This window comes from Anser cygnoides, chromosome 13, assembly GCF_040182565.1.
Source record: "Anser cygnoides isolate HZ-2024a breed goose chromosome 13, Taihu_goose_T2T_genome, whole genome shotgun sequence".
NCBI lineage: Eukaryota > Metazoa > Chordata > Aves > Anseriformes > Anatidae > Anser > Anser cygnoides.
Window position 1 is genome coordinate 804,500 of NC_089885.1, and position 20,902 is coordinate 825,401.

The following is a 20,902-nucleotide window of genomic DNA, read 5'->3' on the forward strand; positions in this document are numbered from 1 at the left end:
CATGCCCACATGTGCTAGCAATGGTATGGGAAAGAACATTCTAGTATTTCTAATGGTACCTGACATGACACTGAATAGCCAAGAGGGGATTCTGACATGGCTATGTGGCTTCTAGGACTTAATGTAGCTTTTGAGAGCTAGCTTGGGTATCTCTGTGCAAGTGCTGTGTGCAGTCTTGTAATAGAGATACGACTTGCCACATGCAGGTAACCAAACAATGCCGAAACACTCAGGAATTTGCATGGCTGGCTGGCAGCATGAAGGATATTTCTGTTTTATCCTCTGTTCAGGACAATGTGGAGTCTGATTGAAATCATTGTAGGATAACAGTTCTGCAGGTGCATGCGTGCTTGATCTTGAATACTTGGTAGAAGTACTGAAAAAGGAGCTGGTATTGGTGGAGTGGGGAAGGGTGGGAGACAGTGTGGACCCTTGTAGCGCTACACCTTGATTTCACCTCAGAAGACTTCTATGTCAGTCTTCCAAGTAAAGCTCAGTTTATGCACTAAAGCATGATTTATTGCAAAGTTTAGATCACACTAGGTAGTGTAGAGTCCAAGGCAACTTCCCCTTTTCTGTGAGCAAATTTACATTGTTCTACAGGATCCTAGTTAAAAGACAAAATATAAAATACTATTGGAGGACCAGTTGATATTTCCTGTAGTGTTTAAACCTGAGCTTTCAGATACAGTTGTATACAGCCATAACATGAAATGCGGTAATGTTTGGGAGCTTTAATATTGAACCAAGAGGAATTATAAACTCAACAGCTGGACATCAATTCCACAGCATTAATTCTGTCACAAATCAAATACATCAGAAAAAAGGTCTTGTCATCAATAGTTTATTGCCATGTAAAGAATGCAAATAATTCCACACAACTGTGCAGTTTCTTTACAGGAGCTATTTTAAACCAGAATCATTAGATGCAGTACTGTGTGTTAATGGCAATTAGCTTCTGACTACCGCTAAGGGTTCCTCATCTACCATTGACATTAATTATTCTATTTTGGCTCATTGACTTGCAAAATCACTAAATGATTCCTTTGTTACAAAACACCACATTCAAAGAGCATATCTGATGGAAACACAGGTCTGCTCATCATCTTATTGCTATTGAGAACTTGTCACTTTGGAGAAGAATTGGAGAAAACAGAAATTTTTGCAAATGGTTTTCAAAAGAAATTAAAGTTGTTATATTTAGAGTGTGTCTGCTTGTCACTCATGCTTTAGCTGTCTTACAGTAGAGGGCAGAAGTGAATTCTTTTCAATTTGCAATCTTCAGGCTTGTAAATTGAAAAATTCACATCTGCCCTTTCTAGCTTAAGAAAGATTGACAGCAAAAGGTCACATTTTCAAAATGAATATGTTATGAATTACCCCTTATGTTGTATCATTATTTTCAGATTTTATATTGGCCCGCTGCAATAGTTTTTGAGCACCCAGTAATCTTTAACATAGTTATACTTGCAACACCTATATGACAGAGGGAAGTCCTATTATCTTTCTGTTTGTAACCAGAAAACCCAATTGCAACAAGTCTTGTTGACTTGTCTGTGGTTGCATGAGAAGTCTGTGATAAAATCAGTTGTCATGTTACTATACAAGTTGCTCGACCCCTGGTTATGTTGTAGTGTCTTCTGCAAGGTGGGACTCCATCTCTGTTTCTAAGGATGAGGATGCAGGTTTTATCTCACTCTGTGTGCTTTCTGATTTATTGCTGTAAAATTTCTGACATATTACCATACATTTGAATGTTTTACAAGGTTTCTGACTTGAGGCACTGACGAACCAAGGAAACAGTCGACAAAGATCAGCAGTCAGCTGGTGCATGACAACAAACAAGAGCAGGAATTCCAGAGAGCAGCAGGTAGAGACAGTGCAAATATTTGTGTTTCTCATCTTTGCAGAGGTCACAAATTTGGGTTGCAGAATGTTAATTAGACACCTGCTTTGCTTTGTCTGAAGACAAAGGGGAAAAAAAAGGCTAGCTTTCTCGTGTGTCATTTTTTGACAGCTTGAAGTAGCGTCATATTTTTTTTGGTGGACAACACTATCATTACCTGCAGTTAAAATGTTTTTGTGGCATTCATTCCTAGACAGTGACAGTCTAAAAATCAAACCCATTTGGGAATACAATTAATACTTGGAAGGAGGAAGAGTCTGAGATGTATAATTTAACTAAGTGACAATGAAAGGTCTGACATAATCAGACAACTATTTTAAGAGTTTGAGCAGCAAGCAAGGAATAATTACTCAGGATGGATTGAGGGATAAAATTAGGAAAGGTCAGACTATAAAATGGTCTCTAAAAGGAGATTGCAGGAGACACTTTAGAAACAAGAGCGGTAGAATTTTACTGTAAGTACTTAAAAAATGGGTACCACTAACCTAATAAATAGTGATTTTGCATCTAACATTTGTAATTCATGAGTGTTGGGGAGCTTGGGGTACCTGAGTGGTTTTCCACTAGAGCAGCTGAATGGCTTCAGCTCAGGTGCACACCGTGCACTAAAAGCTGTATAACAGTTGGTTTTTGGAGATGAAGATTACCTCCTACTCTGGAGCAGAGGAATGGATAAGAGAAGGTTACAAGGGAGCATGGATGCCCAGGCTTCTGAGGCAGGGTCTAGGATGAAAAGCATGAGTTGTACCAAAAGGGATGGGAATGGGAGTGGTGGTGATGTGGCAGTGGAAAAAAAGGCAGCATCTGGAGGCATGCAGGGAAGAGGCAGTCTCAGAGCGAGGTCAGTGCAGATGTGTCCTTTAAACAGAAGCAAATGGAAGTCTTTGGGGAGGCTGGGGAGGTCCGTCAGTTGGAGAATGGGGGAAGAAAATGAGAGATTGCTTCTTAAGGCAGCAGAGGGAATGGCAGGCACAAAAGCCTAGTGCTGGGACTGTGCCTGGATAGAGTTGAGAAGCTCCGTGCTTCAGTTGTTTTTCACATCATCCAATGATTTTATTCATGTGTTTTTGGGAATTGAAAATTTCCTTTCATCTGCAGTCTGCAATTTCTCATTGGCTATTCAACATATGTTTCTTTTTGGGAAAAAATAGTGACATTTCCGTTGGCATGAAGTGCTACCAGAGGAGTTGCATGAATTTGCATGAGCCACTTTTTATTTGTCAAGTGCTTGAAGATGCTTCTGTGTTTTTAAAATATAAAATTCTCACTGAGAGAAAGTATGTGTCTGGGTGTAACCCAAGAGCCTGATTCTCTTCACGTTCACCTCAGTTTCATACCAAGGCAATGCTGTAGACTTGTCTGAGTAGGGGCAGTCTGAAACTCAATATCTCCTCCGTTTGTGATAGGAACTGTGTAACAGTAATAATTCATGTTCATAGCTTAAAGAAAACAAACAAAAAAAGCCCAACACACCACCACAAACTTGTTTGGATAATAAAATGTTCAGTAATGAAGTAATCATAGATCGGTGGGATCACCTGAGGGTTTTTATATATCTGTCTCTCTTCCTAATATGTTTTCCTCTTTGCCTAACCATCCATTCATGCTGTTTCTCCTCTGCAGAAACACAACACAACGCTTCTGCTGACTGGACAGAGGGTCAGATCAATACAGGGCAAATTCCTGTTAATGAGATTTTGATTCTTTGACATTTCAGTCAATGTTTACTTGAAACACATGGTGGGAGTCTGATGTTAGCAATCCGGTTCTCAATCGTTTCTGAAGTAGGCAATCAGAGATACTGGTGTCTTTTATTTATTTATTTATTTATTTATTTTAAATGGAGGTCATAAATTTGTGTTGCTCAGTGTTAATTAGCTCCTTAATATGCCATTGGTCTGCATACCATTGAAAGCTTACTTTCGTGTTGGTGCTAGCTTTTAGAAAGAAAGTTTCAGTTTATTTTACTAGACAACCCCCATGTCTCTTAATTAGTAACTTCCCCTAATTTAATTCCATGGCAGTGACTATTTGACAGATGAACTAGTCTTTTGTGTGCACGCGATGCAAACAGCATTTTTATTAAACATCAGAGGTGCACAACCAAGCAACACATCCATCAGTTACGTTTCTATTTGCTGTGTTTTGCCAACATCTAATTTCTGGGGGATTGCACTTTTCTGTTACCAAAAATGCATCTCAAAGGTGAAATCTCTCATTTCATGAGAGAGGATGAGGTAGCTATTTTGATGTTAAAACATTACTTCTTGTAGAGTCTGGGCTGTCCTTTGCCATTAACATGTAACCTGGGTCACTTTATGTCCAAATCCTGCTGTATGCAGGACAACGGAGATCATCAAATGACAAGTCTCTTCTTTTTTGACCAGGCTTGCCTCTATTTAAGTGGAGTAATGAGAGAACAGACAGCAGAAGAGCCAGGAACAGGTAGTAATGGTTGGTGTGTGCCCAGTTAGATAATGTTTTATCTCAGAGAGGGCTGGAATGCCACGAGACATCGAGTGAGGACATACACAATACAGATCACTGGCAGGTTGTAGAGGTATTTGCTGTGATATCAAAGATAGATGATATCTTCTGCACTGGTGGTTGCATTTTGAGAATTTCTTTCAAAAACTGTTTATAGGTACATATCCTAAGGAGAGTATCTCTTTTGGATCCAGAGTGTGTAAAGTAACTTAAACATATAATACTGTGTAGTGCTAGCGCTTCCCTAAGATGCTGAACTCTAAGTGTGAGTTTTAATCCTGACAGTCTGAAATAGAGTCTAAATGGTTAAAACCGGAGTACCTGACTTGTATTGACTGTGTCCTGCATTAGATCTCATTTGACAGTCTCCAGCTGTGGGAACTAGGACTGCTGCTGTGATCTCCCTGTTAAACAGGTCATTTTGAGCCATTCATTATAGCTCACCACTTCCTGCAAGTATAAGGAGTTTTTCAGGTATCAAGCAATGTATATTCTGTAGAGCTACTGCGATCCTTCATTTGAGAGGGGCTTGTCACATCAGCCTGGCCGTGAAAGGCCTCTCCTTAAATGTTTTATTTTAAAATAAAGTGTAGCTCAAGGCCTGGTATGATAACTTCCAGTTAGTTAAAAAAGAACCTGCTGGAGGGCAGCATTTTGAGAACAGACAAACCAGCATTTGGAAATTCGGCCAGACAGAGGTCTACAAAAGGTCGCTCAGAGATGCAAGGAGAGAGTTGTTCCAGATGCTCCCTCTGTGCTCTGTCTCTGAATTTTCTTGACTCTGGGGACCCTCTGCATAAAAGAATGAAAAGAGCCAGGTTCTAGGAACGGGCTGACCCTCTGGCCAATGCAGATCGGTCAGGCAGCTGCAAAGCAGCGGTCAGAATACAGTCCCGTTAAACGTGATGAATTATAGCTTCTCTTTCTGAAGAGGGAAAAAAATCCAAATCTACTGAAATTGAAACATAATAAAATAAAATTCCTCTAATGCAGGGTAATCATGTGAATTTGCCTTACACATTGTGATTTACAGGGCCTTAAATGTACTTCCAATTTCTGTCCCTTTTATTCTGTGCAGTCTTGGAAAACTGATCGGTTGAACTTGGCTTTGAGAATAACACAATGCAGCCAGCCTAGCTCTTCTCCCAGACAGAACCATGCTATTTATTCAGATGAAAATATTTATTAAACTATTCTTGTGCTGGCTTTGCTATCCTTCAGGATAAATAAAAGTTTCCAGTCCAATTAATAGCTAACCAAAAATGAAGAATATTTGTTTGAGATCTTGGTGGATGAAATGAGTCTCAGCAAATACTGCAAATTACTCCAGTAGCATCTTTTCAGAAATATAATACTGAACTGCAATTGTAGTAAATTATCGGCTTTTCTCTACAATGCTTTGATCCTTAGAGCAATTTTTTTTTCTTTTGCTAGTATGCATACCCCCAAAAAAGAAATGTAACAAGATGCTTAAATTGCTGAGTGTTGTGTGTGATAGCGATTGGGCTCATTGATGCTGCATTATCTAAGACTAAATTGGCATCAACTTTTTTTCCCTCTGAATCCTGAAGATTTTGTGTTCTTTTTAATTGTTGGAGGAAGGTCAGCACAGAGTGTACCCTCTGGCTTTTAACCTTAGACAGAAACGTCCTAAATGAATAGAAAACTGCACGTCAGTGAAATGAACTCTTGCTGAAAGCAATGTGTAGGCTTCTCATGTTTTGCGTTTGTGATGACACAAGCTTTGACCTTGGCATGTATCTTTTTGAAAGACGAGTCACATTTGTTGCCTTCAGCCTAATAGCAGTGCTGATGGCAGAAACTATGCACTTGCATGAACAGCAGCTCCTGACCTACTGCAATTTGTAGCCCTAGTTGGAGAAACACTTTAATATTGAAATGCTGTTCTCTTGTAATATCTCAGCATAAGTTTCTCAGCTTCTGTCTTTCTGCAGTCAAAATGGAAGTGGTAAGAGACATGGATGGTTAGGGCTTGATCTGGTAAATTAATTTCTTTGCCCATTTGGCTGAGCCTGGCGTCTGGTAGTTGTAGAGAGCTAACCTTGTGGACTGGACTGTTCCTACAGCCAGAGGGAATTTCTGAGCTCATCCCGTATCTTTTTTTCCAGCTGTGGCAGGCAAGAAACAGGAGTCCTCTGCAATATCTCAGCCTTTGGCCCCAAAGAGCAGCAGTGTGGTGCATGGGTGGAAATGGATGCTGTGGGGCAAGGAGTCCTGTTTATTTCCCCCGAGCATTCAACTCAGCCTCCACGGTGTCCCACAATGCAGATCTGAGTAATGGGAGGAAATACAGGTCAAAGTTTTAACTTATAAACAACTGGCAGGCTGGAGGTGCCAGCACAGGCTGCGGTGGCCTTTGTGTGAGAAGGGCATCGAGCCCAGAGAGGTCCACGTCTCAGTGCCAGCTGATCCTGTGCTGCTGCACTGGTAGGAGATTAATTTCAGCACCTACTTCTGAAATTATTTCAGGGTGTTTGCATCAAATGCTGTGGCTGAATGCAATCAGGTTGAATGCACAGGGAGAGAAGTTTATTTTCCATCTACCTGAGCTTGCCCAAAATTAGGAAAAAAAAAAAACAACAAACCTCAAGCCCATTTCCCTCGGGGTTTTGGCTCGTATTTCTTTGTTGAGACAGGAGATTCATCAGTAGAAGAATAGCTTCCCATCTGTTAGGGATGCAGAAGAAGAGAAATACATTTGGTACTCTGATTCCCCCCACCTAAGTTCTGCTCTCCCTGAGGAGAAACAAATTTGGTTTTCCTTCGAAGCCCAATGAGGGCAAGAAGAAAGTGGAACAGCTGAAAAACTTCTCAGCATTTTAAAGAATATTTGGAGGATAAACAGGCCTGGAGGCATCACAGTGACTTTGAACAAAGCTGGAAGCATTACTGGCCTCTGTTTGCAGAGGTCTGTGTAAACAGTTTCCAGTTGGGTGAATTTAGAGGCTTCCCTGGTTTGATTTGAAATTTCACTTAAATTGTCCCCAGTGTGTCAGGGACACTCTCAGGCAATGGCAGTTGGGAGATTTTTCATGTCACCAATTTGACCATCTGCCTTTGACAATAAAACGTGTGCAGCAGTTGATGAGATGTTGCAAGAAAACACAGAACGTGCTGGGAAAAATGCTGTGAGCAATTCGTGTCTCATTTCTCCCCGAGCCTTCAGCCAGGGAAAGCTGTGGAGCAGATGCAAGCCCAAAAGGAGGGGATTTTGTGCACTAAATAAGTGAAATTGAAATACCAATCTTCAGATGTGAACCAGCTATGAGAAACATTAGATGCTTGCACAATGTTTATGGGAGTCTGTACAAAACCTGTGTGTGAAATCTCTATACAGTAAGCTGAATATAATGCTTTTGTATATGGTTCTTCTGAGTGCTGTTTTGTGAGCAAGAAGATGCTGAAGAGTTTGTGGTTTCTGCCTGTGATTTAGCTTAGGATATCCAGGTGGAGTTTGAAACACCTCATCCATGGGTTCCTGGAGACAGCTGATGCTGAGGAGTGCTCTGTATCCGGCAAACCTGGAAAGTGTGTGACTGCCAGCTCTGGCTTGGAGCGAGGGCTGGGGGATGCAGAAAACCCTCTGGCTCCAGCTCTCTGTCCCACCAAAGTGGGCCAGGTCTCTTTTTGTCTCCCTTCTCATTCCTGTTTCTGTGTTTTCCATCGAAAAGCATGCTTCAGCGTGACTGCGCACGGTCTGTCTTCCAGCAGGAGAGGCTGGAGAAGAGATTAGAAAAAGAACCAGGTTCCAATTTCCATTCAAAGATCCCTGATATGGTCCCAAGGGCTCTGCTGTCCATGTGCCAAGCTGTTACTTGTACAAGTGTGTTACTGTTTATGCATGTAATGTGTCCTCTTGGTTGCTAAAAATATGATAGTGTAAAGGGAATGTTTAGTTGTTAATCAAATGCCTTAATGGCAAGAACTGTTTTTTTCAGAGCTGAGCCTTATTCATGCATAGAAAGAATTTCCTTTGATTTACACCGAGCTCCTTTTGTAGGACACATTTCTCTGGTGGTTAGTATGGTTTTGTTAATCTTTTGTTGTGCTGTGTTAAATGCAATTATTTTCTGATGGGCAGAAAACTAAAGAGCAGCATTCTTCAGGAGACCCAGCTGAGGGTGTAAAGAATGACCTCACAGAACCTTCCATTAACAGGAACCTCTGACTGAAGCTGCGCATGGGATGCTTTGCTCATCCTCTGATCTTTCTCCCTGCCATTTTTTTTCCAGCAGCAGCAGCATGCTTCCCTCTTTCTCAGTCACTGAGATGGCCATGCCTGTTTCCCTGGAAATAGCACTGAAGCTGAGGCCCTGCAGATCAGCTCCTGCGTGCTCTGCTCTGAACCATCCGACCCCAGCCAGAATTCACCGTGCCAGATCTTTGGTCTGTTTACTCAGCACACCCGACACCAGGCTCCTGAATTCATAGCTTTGCTGTGTTGAGGTCTGATGTGAGGCATGGCCGTCTTCTTCCCTCTTTTTCTCTTTGAGACCATGTTTAGGAGACCTGGATTTATTTTTGCCGTTCTGCAGAGCTGTAAATATCAAGGGGCTCTACACAGTTATTAGTGTTTTTCTGCCCTGTAGGCTTCAGAAGGTAAGATTTTTTAGCATATGGGAAGATGAGACTATTAGAGAGACTGCTGTGAAGTGTTATGTGAAACACTTTGATTTCTTTTCTTGCAGAGCACATTATGGGTCATGTTGCCCTGAACTGTTCTTCTTACACCCACCTGCTGTCTTGAGCTCATTTCCTTACATTGAGAAAGTACCTGGGAAAGAATTGACTCAGAAAATAGTTCATGGTGATGTAATCCTATAAGAGTTTAGAAAAGTAGGCAAAAGAGATGTTTTAAATGAAATAGTTTGTCATTTTGGGCACTGGAACCTGCACCTGGAGATGTTTTCTCACCGGTAGGGGAGATCTACCTTTTGCCATGCTTATTTACTGTAAGTTTTTCTGAGCTCTTTGAGGAATCTTGGACATAGATGCTAGGATGTGAGGTCACATTTCTACATCAGTTATACTGATGTAGAAATAATATCATATATGTTATATATAACATACATGTTATGCTAGTAACATGTAACATATATGTTATGCTAGGATGCAAGGTCACTCCACATTTATTGTGTGGAGTGAAGTAATGGAGAGCCAGCAAAGGCTGTTTATAAATTGGTTTTCTAAGCACTGTTGGGCTGTTCTAGAATTTGTGCTGTGTATTTCCTAGCATTTCATCCACACATTTAGCAATCTATACTCAAGATCACTTTTCAGTTTTTCATTGTCAGTTCATGGCCTGCCAGAAGAGTGAATTACTTTTCTACCTGATCATCTGCTTATGCAGGCACAGAAGAGAACTTTTAGATCATGTTTCTGCTCTGTATTGTAAAATCCAGTGTTACTACAGGCAAGAATTTTATTTTAACACAGTATATCTCTCAGATTTCCAGAACAAATCCCATATGTAGCTCTGTTCCTTTCAAGAGAACCCCCTAATAACAGACATCTGGTCTTTTCCTGTATGCATTAATTTTGCTTCAATAGCCAATAAATGTTTGATGTGCACGTAATAATGCAAAGAAAAAGTGACTTTCTGCTGTGTTGTATTTGCTTTCATTAGATATTTCAAAGAGGATGTAATGTTTGTAGTGTTCCCAGATGCTTCATGAAAACAAATACTAATACCTAATTACTGCCTTACAAACACTTTATTCTATGTGGCAATAATTTATAATTGAATAGTATTAATTAGACCAGAGACTCGGTCCTGATCTAAGAGGTATCTGCCTTTCTGATCACATTTTTCCCCCCTTTAGCACATACATCCTTGTCATTTTCATTTTGTAATAGAGACAAAAGAAGTAGAATCTTTGTTAAAAATACATTCTTACTTATGATTTTGTCAAAATTTTACTTGAGTTTCTAGAAAAAGAAAAACAGTGAATGAAGTCAACAAGTTGTCTGGTCCCTTTCTCTACGTTACCATGTGTCATCATGGTAGCTTGAGGACTGGCAGTGGGTTAATGTCCTAACTAAAATCAATTATTTCAGAAAGTGGTATCTGTAATCGAATCAGAAACCGTTCATGGAAAAGAAACCAAGCACCAGACAAAGAGTTCAGACATAGGAAACACTGTATATCAGCACAAATCCAATAAAAGTAAAATCAAACCAACAGTGACATTTTCCTAGTGACAGAGAAATGTGGTACATGCTGCAATGAACTCACTTGCCTGGGGACCCGTGGTGACCATCAGCCTGCAGGCATGATGCATGATGCTGAGTGTTTGACTTGCAAGTGTGCTGCTAGAGATGCTTTTTGCTATTCCTGACTGAAGCCAAAACATTGTTTTAAGAATAATTTACAACAATGTATTCTGGTTGATGCATTTATATCCTGTAGTGTCTTCTTTCCATGAAACTCAGACTGTGCGTTTTATGTAATATAGGACTCATTAAAGCCAAGCATTGTCAGTTAAGAAAGTGTTCTCCTTGCACAAAATAGTAAAATGGGCTTTTGATGCAAGTGAATTCATATATAGACTTGGGTGCTATAAACTGAGCCTTGTATATGCAAACTACTAAAAATTTCATACAAATGCTAGAGAATGTACCATCCAGCTACGTTTGGACTCTAGAGATATTCATATTTAGCTTTCTATGGTGAATATGTTTCTTGACAACCTGGTAAAATACAAGATAATAAAGAGACACAAAATGTAGCTAATGTTCATTGGCAACATATTTCTATGTATGTTATTGTCACAACTGAATTAAATTATATTAAAAAAAAAAGCTTGCTAGTAGGTTTAAATTATTACTTAAATCATGAATTATGTCTGTTAAAAAGTCTAATCAGACTTTTCAGAAAATCTATATTATTCTGTTTTCAGATGGATTGGCTGCAGTGGTAATCAAGAGAAGAAGAAAACCATAATATTGTCCACTTGAAACCTGGGGAAAGAGAAAAGGTAAAAGACCTTTAATTCACTAGTTGCACCTTTTTGGTTGTTTCTTTGGGAAACCATGTCATTACTGATGAATGGATTCTCTGATAATGTTGAATAATCAATTCCTATTTATTATAAACCCACAAGGAAAGAAAATTATTTCTTTTAATCAAAAAGAAAAAATGAGATGGTATAATACAACATTCAAAGAGGCTAGTAAATACTATAGCTGAGTTAAACTACTTGTTATGATTGACAATAATGGCTTTTATTCTTGAGACAAGGCTAACATTACCTTGGCTGAAATGTGTGTTAGGATTATATGGTAGAAAGTTGTTTTATTATTAAAACTTAATTAGGCACGAGAACCATTCATTGGTGAATTTGGATGGCAAATTTTATCCTTGGCGACTTCTGCTTTTTGGGTTTTCCAGTGGGTTTCTGTCCCATGCACTCAGGGAGCAGGTAAGGACCAGATGCGGGTCAGGAATGGGAGTCTGGTGACGCACTGGGCTCTCCTCAGGGACATTCTGGGTTTTACGATCACCTGCTTATGTGTTACCTTTTTGGTTACTTGTTTGTGCTGTGGTAGTCATTGGACTCTTTGTTGCTGAGGTCTTGGTTTTTCTAGGTGTGTTTTGGAAACCTGGGATCCTTATAAATTTATTTAAGATGGATTGAAAAGCAAGGAAAGAAGAAATAGAAAATATTATTTAGAGGCAATATTCTTAGCTGGTGATGCCATTCCTAACCCAGCTAACGATGGAGTTACACTGTCCTTAGGTTTCTGCCATATGTTGCTCCTGTCTTTTGCTCATACATCTGCAAACTTAGCAAATAGCCCAGAAATTTCAGTGGAAGCTGTAACAACCCTGTAGTGCTTCTTAGACCGGTTCAAGGCTTCTCAGCAGAGCAGACAAAATTGTATTTTCTGATCCAAGCCTGAGGGCTGGAAGCACAAGCGAGACAGAGGATGGTTCAGGGGGGAGGTCTGAAAAACTGGGTCACTGACTCACGCTCCCTGGGGAGGCTGGAGGGAGCCGGGAGGCTGTGACTGCTCTCCAGCCTCGGAGAAACCTGTGTTTGTCCACTTTGTTTGGGCCAGGAGCTGCCCTTTTGTAAGTAGGTGAAAACTATCTGTCCACCGTTAAAGTTCAGTCTTGGTTGCTATTGTCTTGGGGTGACTGAAGCCAGGCAGCTTCTGTAGAGATGCTAGTCTTTTCCCATTTTTTAGCAGCTGTCTCTGGTGTTTTGTTGTGTGTGCCCAGTCTCTGAATTGTTCCACCATTCTCTGTTTTCAGCCTTTTTGAGTTGAAGCATCTTTTCTTCATAGTATTTATTGTCTTGCTGAGACAGGGAACATCCCTTAAGAGGTTTAGGATGCCAGACGTACATGATGGCAAATCTTCCTGCTGCTGTGGAATGTTAGCAGTGCAGTGGTGGATGCTGGCTGATATGTAGTGTTGCTGCCCACAGCCAGGAAAAAGAGCATCCAAAAGGTAACAAAAATGTTCTTCTTTTCTCAAGTGGACTTCCTGAAGGTCTGAAAATGATCACTTTTTTATGTTCCTTCTCTATTGGACATGTACTCTTCCAAGGGCTTGCATTCAAATTTTAAGTCTTGCAACATACTTATAGGTGAAAATGATTATTTTCATACCTTCTATCTCTGAGCAGGTGAATATGTTAGCCCCTTTAGGAATATTTTACATATTTTTCTCTTTCTGAATCATGTTTGTAATGCACTTCAATGAGCAAGGTTTCCCAGTGTTAGCTGCATAGGGATTTATGCAGAATTTAAGATTTAAAAGTATTTATTTTTTTTAGCATCCTCTTGTTGCTCTCATGGCTTGATATGTAATGGCTCACAAAGGAGACCAGGTGCAAAGTGTCCATAGACAGCAGGTGGAGTTTGGGCTCTCAAATCCACAGGGAAATGTTCTGTTATCCCCTGTTAGCATAAGAAGTTTCATGGCTGATATAAAGTAACACAAGGGTTCAGATGACAATCAGATTCACATATGCTGTTTCTAGAAAGACAAATTGCAAAGGACTCTTGAAGATGCTAAACTTGCGCTGTAGTTGCCTATAACGTGATTTTGAAACTGGAGCGAAGAGAATAGCAGAGCGAGCTATTAAAATTCAGTTTTACAACCGGCAGAAAAGGTAGCGTGAGCTGACTTCCACTGGCATTTGCTTCTGCTCTCTTTTGTTCTTGTTTTGCTTAATTAAAGAGCACAAATCTAACCTGAAAATGTCTGTACAAGTACAGCATACCTCTATTTCCAGGGTTTATCTGCAGTAATGTTAAGATAGAAGATTTTTTCTTTATTATTATCTTTTTTGCAGGCAACTTTTATCTAATAAATATAATGAAGGCAGCGAGGCAGCTGTGTGTTTCAGTTTTCAGATGGTGCCGGGCATGATTAACATAGAAGCAGGCAGTAAGGATTAAACGACAAACTCAAATCACTTTCAGGCTCTTCCTCAGGGCACTGTTTATTAATTCAAACAGCAACAAAAAAAAAGAAACTCACAAGGCAACACAAAATGAAGCATCATTCCTCAACCAACACAGCTGCTGGCTGCCTCCCTCGCTTGCCTGGGACTGGTTCCAGGAGTCACCTTCCCCTGCTAACCCTGGCAAAGTAGGAAAAAGCTGTCTCCCTGCACAAGATGGGCTGGAAGAAGGGTCACTGGGTTTTGTAAAAGTCAGGCCATGTTACGTATACAGTTAATACGAGGGTTTGTGGAAGGTGGGGATTCAGGGTTGGGTGCTCAGGAACACACCCTGCATTGCTCTTAGGGGCAGGTGTCTTACTGTTGACCCTTGAAGCAACGTAAGACAGCTCCTCTCTGAGCTTAGGCAGTAATCTATATCCTAGAGGCAAGGCCATGTGGGTGACTCCTTGAATTTCCTTTTACATGGTGTTGTTGTTTCTGTATCAAATCTTCTGCATTCTGTAGATGAATATCATGAATTTGGTCAGTGAACGTTAATCATGACTGTGTCCCTTTAACAAATGTAATGATATATAACTAGGCCCACAGTAAGTAATTACTTGGACTCTCTTACTAATTAATTACCTGAGGATGTTTATGGTCTGTTCAGCACAAGAACAACTGGCATTATCCATTAAAAAAAAAGAGCATTTGCAGAAACGTTCCCAGTGTAAAGTGTGTTATCTTAATGCTTCATTTCAAGAACAAATGTTAATACATTTTTTTTTCTGTTGAAATAACTTAATTCCAGCCCCTCTGGTTCATAGACAAGTCATTCATTTACTCCAAGTAAATATTCCAAAGTCTTCCATTATGAAATCGTAGAAATTAGAGGTGAAAATGATGTGTTTATTCCTGCAGCCCAGTCCTTTTCCCTCACAGAGTTGGTTCTCCTAGAATACATGCTGATTTTTGATACTACAGAATAGCCTCCCCCGGGAGTTACACAAATTGTGTTAAATTCCGACATTACTGAAATCAGAACTTCTGTTTTTATTGAGTGATGATTTCATATAACAGATATCAACTCTGCTGTTAAGTATGGCAAGCAGAAGAACTGGAAATTCTCCTTACTTTGGCTTAGTGATGCACTGGGGTGGATGATCAGATCTTCCCAGTGGAAATTCCTCTAGGTGTGGAAAAGCAGTACAATTGTATGTCTGTGTGTCCTGCTGTTGTAACATCCATGGCAATAAGTCGATCCTCTGAGCCACAGAATCTGCTCTCAATATCAGTGCTTAGAAAAAAAAAACAAAACATGTAACATTTACTAGTCATATTTCCTAGATGAACAATGGAATAGAGGATTGCTCAAAAATATTATTACTGATTTCTGTTGGTTTGGCTCTCCCAAAGGCTGGGATGATGAAGGTCTGTGCCTTAACTGAGGCATGAGGCTTCATGAGTTACACTGACCCAAGCTCTCAGGGAAGCAGGAGGGAGGGTAAAGGTGACGGTAGAAGGGAAGAAATGAATGGTGGCGATAAAACAGTAAGTAAGTGTCCTTTCATTTAACAAGTGCCAAGGTACTGTGGAGGCTGGGGCAAGTGCTCGTTGGGTACTTTCTGGAGAGCTGTGGCTTGGGAGCTTGTGTGGAGTGCTCAGGAAGGGCTGGAGTAGGGTAGCAGGAACACAAATGAGTACCACCAAAGTTCATGGGTCGCTTGGACCTCAGTCTAACAATCCTTGCAAGGATTTTCTTGTGTCACCTCTCCCTCAGTTGCTACATAATCCCTGAAGTGTTTTTATTTTGAGTGCACAGTGCCACAAAACCTGATTTTAACGGGTGAAGTGCTACCAGCAGTCGCTCTGTTACCTCCCATGTGCTGACAGTGGCTCTGAACGTGGCTGGCTGGTTAGTGGGTCTTTGCATGAGGTCATTCGCATATTCCAAAGGTTAAAGGGAAAAATTTCCGGGTCATTCAAGCCTTTGCTTGTTTGAATGTGTCTGCCTGGACTTGATAAAATAACAGCAATTAGTATCATCTTTCTGAGAAACAGGAGTGATCTTATCAAATTTTGGGAGTAGGTTAATGCTAATGCATGATATTTATATGGCTTTGCATTGAAGAACTTCAATTTGCAGCATGAATAGTTCAATTTCTATTTAGGGTACAACTCCAAAGGAAGTATAATTACAGTTAAGGGGTGTCGCAGAACTGGTGAAGCATGAGGTTAAGAAAACACAGGAGATATTTTGTGAACACATTTTAGGGTTATGCCTTCCTAAATATAGAGGAGGCATAACTAAATAAGAAACAACTTACCAATTGGTTTGGGCATTTCACCTCTTGAAAAATGAATGAATAAATAATGATGCTCTTGACTTTGTTCACTTGATTTTTGAAATATCCACCTCTGCTAGAGCCAGCACATATGAGACTATCCAATCTCCCCAAAATATACATAATTAGTTGCACCTATATCAGAATCTCTTTTACATCTGTCGTGTTTGAGCTATTTTTGTTAATGAGAAGGTTATTCAGTACCTTGTCAAAGCATACATAAATCTGCTTGGTGGCAGTACTTATAATTCATTTGAAGTGGATAAAATTGATATTCATTTAATATGGACAAAATTTGAAGATGCCTATTTTTCTTCACCTTTCCAGTTTGTTTTCCCTTGCACAGCATGAATAGTTCGTAGTGACCGTGATTGTCCCCCATACACACCTGTTTAATCATACTTTTTCTTCTTTAATCCACCCATTTACAGCAATCTTTGCTTTTAGCAAAATATTGAGATGCAATCAGGCAAAGCTGTCAGATTGTTCTGTGTCTGAATGCAAGATGCTGATTACTGTTGCCACTGTTAGCTGAATAACACTATTAAAGGCTTTTATGAAGTATTTGCATTGCTTGTTCATACAAATATAAAATCATGGCAACACCACGGTGAGAAAGGAAACAATGCTCATCTTGTGACACATTTCTTCCAACACAAGACAGCAACAATAATCTGTGGAAAATATCTGTATACACAGCACATTTGACAGTGTCTTTTGGTTTGTTAATTGCTAAATTGTTTAAACAGCAACACTCTCCATTGCATGCAGATTGTCGAACAGCTCTCAGCAAAGAGGGCAGAGTTGGTAGGGATGTGCATATCCTTGCCTCTATGGGATGTCCACACTGCTGGTGCTCTCCTGGAGGATAGGGAAGGAAATTGGACCTACAAATATGAGGTAGAAAATAGGGTAGTGGATTGTGTCATTGCAGAAGGTTTGTCTGTGGGACAATGTGCCTACTGTTCTGTTAAGGTTTATTACCACTGGATAAATCTGCAAGGAAGACAATGCAATGTTGGCTTAGAAAATACGGTCTTTGGAGGTGCTGAGTGAGGGAGCAATTCCAGAGAAATATCACCAAGCTAGGAGGTTTTCTACCTGAGGCAAAGAAGAAGGGTCTTGGTTTGTCTTGCAAGACAGTAACGCCTCGAGTTCTCCTTGCAGTCAGCTGCAGCTGTAAACGTAATGTAAATAAAAACACTTGCAAATGGCCAGGAAGCCTGTGTGGTGGTGCTGAGGCACATCTGCTTGCGTCCTCTGTCACTTTGGTATTGTTGTATTGTTTCTTGTATTCCCCCATAGCAATTATGCCACTATTACAAAAGAAAGTATCCCATTGTTTTAGTAAGAGTCATTCATGATAAGCTTGATTACAAAGCCGTTCAGCAGCCAGAACTCAGCAGAGCACAGAAATCTCTTGCTGCAGCCTCATCCATGGCAGCAGGGAATGCCATAGCAGTATGGCCAAGGTCTGCAGTGGCAACACACGTGAAGAGTAACTGCATGAAATAGCGATGTTAGAAACAGCACAAAACCAGAATCCTTGTAGTGACCTGCTGATGCCCCTTGGCACCTGTCTAAAAAGTGTCTGTGTTACGGTAATACACTTGGGTGAAAATTGTCTGCCTTGTCTTATGTGCTTTATTGCTTGCAAATATCATTCTGAAATACTTGCTGGTGCATTTCTATTGTTTAATAGCCACTTAATAAGATCGGATAAAGATTTTACATTTTGGCTTTTGCTTTCAATTTGACAGGCACTTTGCAGTGCAGTAATGGCTCTAGTAATCAGTTTTCAGTGTCGCGTGACTGAGAGGACTGTGAGTGTGTCTGCTCTTGTCCAGCCATAATCTGAAGTTATAAACACTTCTTCCCATACAATTCAAGAAATTGCCTTTGTACTTCTCACTTTAATTTGTGCCAGTTACAGATGTAGGACTTTCAAGGAACCATGTTGATCAAGAGTAATTTAATACCTGGTTATTTTTGCAAGCTTTATAATATAATGATTTATCCTATGCTTTAATAGTACCTGTTTTCATTCTTACTACTTTGTGTCTTTTGGCTGATAAATATTTAGAATAGAATAGAAATAATTTTGAACTAGCACCCAGTTATATCTTCTATGCTCTAATAAGAGCTGAAAATATGACAAAATAACTTCAACTGACCTGAAAGCAAATATAATGAGAATATGGAATGAAATAGTTCCATTGTCAATGCAGGGCAATCCATAGTCGATGTGTGTTTCCCTTTGAAATGTGTTAGAGCCACTGAGCTCACTTTATAAAGGATCTGCTCCTTTTGAAGTTCCCAACCTAGAGCAAGAGTTGCAGACCTGAGGGTCCTGGCTTCTGCTTTGGAATCTGCCATGAAAACATGATGCCTATGCTGTGCATGCACCTTTTCCACTTGGCCCCTGTTTCCCACCCATCGCCTATTTGATGATAATTAAAGCAGAATGAAATGTTCTCACAAAAATTCCATAAAAATTACATATACTCAAATTGGCCAAATATTCAGTAATTTCACTCTGGTTAGGCCATATCAGCCCATTTCTATCTGCCAGTTTCAATTAATCCATTGCTGAAATGCTTAAAGCATGCAAATGTCTCTGCTGCCTCCTGTCTCTCCGCTTGGCACATGAGAGTATGATGGGCTGAAGACTCTTGTCATCCCCTTCTGATGTGGTTTGCCAACAGATGGCAACAGGTCTTTGAGGACAACCCTGTTGTTGCTACTTTCAGCATCAACATGAAATTTCAGCACTGTCTGGGAGGGGAACGTGACACAAACCTGAGCTGGTTTCCGTCCTCAGACATTCTTTTATCAATTAGCAAAACCGATGAAGGATTTGACACAGCCTTGGGAGTGTCTGTGTCCCGCAGGATGCGATTTGCTGCGCATACTGATGATGATCAGATCCACAGGATATTGGGGGATATAGAAGTTGAATTTACGGTACAATTTTTTCATATTGGGTAGGTAGTTTTTCCTTTATTCTGGAAAGGATGGAGTGCAAACCCTGATGCTTTCAGGAGGCACAGTTATGCATAGTATATTAGGTAAACATCTCAAGTAGAAGCAAACCTTTTCAAACCTTCACTCAGGCAACATTTACCGAGTAGTGTCTTCAGTTCAGTATCGTGTAAGTGCTGGTTGGTAACCAAATGATGGTTTGGGGGAGTGCTGCTTTAATTAATGTGATCAGTATTTCACAGTGTAAGATATAGCACCCACGCTGCTAAATGGAGCAAGTGCCAACACTGGGGTTGGTCAGGACTTGGCTTCCAAGGTGTGTCAGTGACTCACTTCCCCATCACTGACCCAATCACATTTGCCTTTCTCACTGCAGACCCTGTCATGAGCCCCAAGATGAGTAAATTGTACAATTCATCGAAGGAGAGATTGTAGCAGTGCACAGTGCAAGACTGAGGGTTGTCAGCTGAGGCCATGCTCTTGTAAACAGTCAGGAGTGAGAAAAGAGTAAGGAGAAATCGTCTTGTTAAAATAAAATGTTTGGAGAGTGCTGAGACAAGAGGTGTACTGAAGCTTGGCTTCATGCACGCTCCATCACAAGATGGATATGTCAGTATTTGTCTGCTTTGCACAACCCTGGCTTGTGGCTCTCAGCCATGTCCAAATGGTGAGAAACACACAGCACTTCAAGAGTGGTCATCCCGAATGTAAAGGAGCTGGAAACAATTCTGTTGGTGCTCAGATTGACATTTTAAAACAGATTCAGAGCCTTAGTTTCGGCCTTTATCATCCTCCTATTGAGCGCACACAGTTCACCAGTCTTAGAGTCATGTCTGGCCATATTCTTATACCCTCTAGGTACCTTCAGCAGCCCCTGGTAGGAAGCGTGCTTTGGTGTTTTGGCCACCTTCATTCCCCTGTTCACCATATGCTGTCACAGATTTATTAAGGATTACATCTGCATAATCACCAACCTGCTTTATTTCATCAGCTGTTCCAGTTGGCAGCACCAGGTGCTTTCCCCAGTCTTCCTGCTTTTTTCCCTTTTGGTTTTGATCACAGCCCACAAAACAAATGGTCCTCCTCTGACCACCTAAATGGCTGCCATTTTCTTATTACCATATGGCTCATCCCTCAGTGGATCGTACAGTGCTCTCATATCGCCTAGCCAACAAGCTTTGCTGCCTGACGTTCCTCACAGATTCAGGGCTGTTTGTGGTTATTGTTTGTGTGACTTCTTGTAAGACAAAGTGAGCTCGGTGTTGTGCCCTTCCCTGAGACTTCTGCATGCTTCATCTTCACATAAATAAGCCTTTTATTAGTCCATACATCTGTCCTTTTAGTGAAATGGGATGGGGCTTGCCAACAAATGAGGAAAAGCTGGTTTTACTTTTTAAATTAACATTTCTGCCTTCAAAATAAAATAATATGTTAACTTGATGACCTGTTGACTGTCTCTTAGTAGAAAGAAGCTTTTGTTAATGTCCAGGTAGTGGTCATGTAAGGATTGCAATAATAGCCCCAACCTGAATTTATATCACAGATTTTGATGTGTTTTGGGATTGTTTTTATGTTTTTTTTTTCTTTATTTAGAACGCAAGGTCCTTGGAAGCCATCTGGGACCTACTGTGTTGTTTACCATAGAGATAATACAGTGATACATTTTAAACTGCTTTTTAATGTGTTTTCTGGCAAATTATCTGTTGCTGTGCTAGGTGTGAAATCATCTTAAGGGGGACAAGTGGTATTGGCATTTGTGCAGG

At 40.4% G+C, this 20,902-nt stretch overlaps 1 protein-coding gene across 4 annotated transcripts in view; it reads left to right on the forward strand.

The window, feature by feature from the left end:
* The window catches only part of GRIA3 (glutamate ionotropic receptor AMPA type subunit 3), a 606,096-nt gene that overhangs the window by 89,559 nt on the left and 495,635 nt on the right, over positions 1–20,902 (forward strand). For 3 of the 4 annotated variants that reach the window (XM_067005236.1, XM_067005237.1, XM_048070801.2), the window contains exon 1: positions 11,328–11,391. The gene's annotated coding sequence lies outside the window, so the exon portion shown is untranslated. Of the gene's footprint in view, positions 1–1,766; positions 1,871–11,313; positions 11,392–20,902 lie in introns of those variants that run through there. The other variant, XM_048070799.2, reaches the window with a different exon arrangement.